Here is a 1,212-nt window from a genome sequence, read left to right as displayed (position 1 = left end):
TTCCATCTTGTTGAGAGTCTTTCTCTTTTTCACTGACTCTCTATTTTGCCAAGCATGATGTCTTTTTCCAGGGATTTGCCCTTCCTGATAACATATCCAAAGAACATCAAGATGAACCCTTGCCATTTGCAAGACTAAGAAACATTCTGGCGTCCTTTTTTTCAAGACAGGTTTATTCATTCTTCTGACAATACATACTTTGTTTAATAATCTTTCACCAATACAATAATCTAGAGACATCTATTCTTTGTTCTTTTTTTAATTTACTGTCCAGCTTTCCCAAAAACTTTTAGGTTCTTGAAAAATACAAGTCAGGTCCTCAAGGTGACATCTTTACTTTTGATCACTAAAGTCTTTTGGAGTAGATTTGCCCAATAAAATAAACCATCTGATTTCTTGACTGCTGCTTCCATTAGTGTTTGTCGTGAATTCAAAGAAAACGTCTTGAAAACGTCAATCTTTGGCTTTCTTTATGTTGAGGTGAATCCACACTGAAGGCTATAACCTCAGAGCTCCAACAGAAATTTCTTGAAGCCCTGTTCACCTTCAGCAAATGTAGTTGAGTCAGCTGCATTTGACAGCTGGTTAATGTGTCTTCCTCCAATCCTAATGCAGACTCTTCTTCATATAGTCCAGTTCCACTGATTGTTGACTCAGCATATAGATTGTATCAGTGAAAGAATCCAAACCTTGATTCACACTTTTCCTGATTTTAAACCATATCTCCTTGTTCTGCCTGAACTACTGCCCCTTGGCCTATGTACAGGTTCTGTACAACCACAATTAAGTATTCCAGAATTTTTATTCTCTGCAATGTTATGACCTACACAGTCAAATGTCTTTAAATAGTCAATAAAACAAAAGTAAATCTATTCTTTGCTATTATCCAACTCCATATGATATTAGTAATGATATCTTTTGCTCTACATCCTCTTTACAATTCACCTTGAATTTCTAGCAATATCATTGATGGACTACTGCAGCCATATTGTTTAATAGTACACACATCCTGTTGCATCATATTTCTTTGGAATGAGCAGGAATATAGATCTCTTTCTGTTATTTTCCCCAAGCAGTTATCCTCCATATTTCTTGTCATAGGTGAGCTTAATGTAGTGAATTATTGATGTAGCTTTCTAGCCATGACCTTTGTTGCTCTCACCACACAACTATTACGTTGTTGTTGTTGTTGTTGTTGTTGTTGTTGTTGTT

Source organism: Elephantulus edwardii, unplaced genomic scaffold (assembly GCF_000299155.1).
Source record: "Elephantulus edwardii isolate Elephantulus edwardi_28Jun2011 unplaced genomic scaffold, EleEdw1.0 scaffold00950, whole genome shotgun sequence".
Taxonomy (NCBI): domain Eukaryota; kingdom Metazoa; phylum Chordata; class Mammalia; order Macroscelidea; family Macroscelididae; genus Elephantulus; species Elephantulus edwardii.
Note: the sequence above shows the minus strand (reverse complement) of the source record.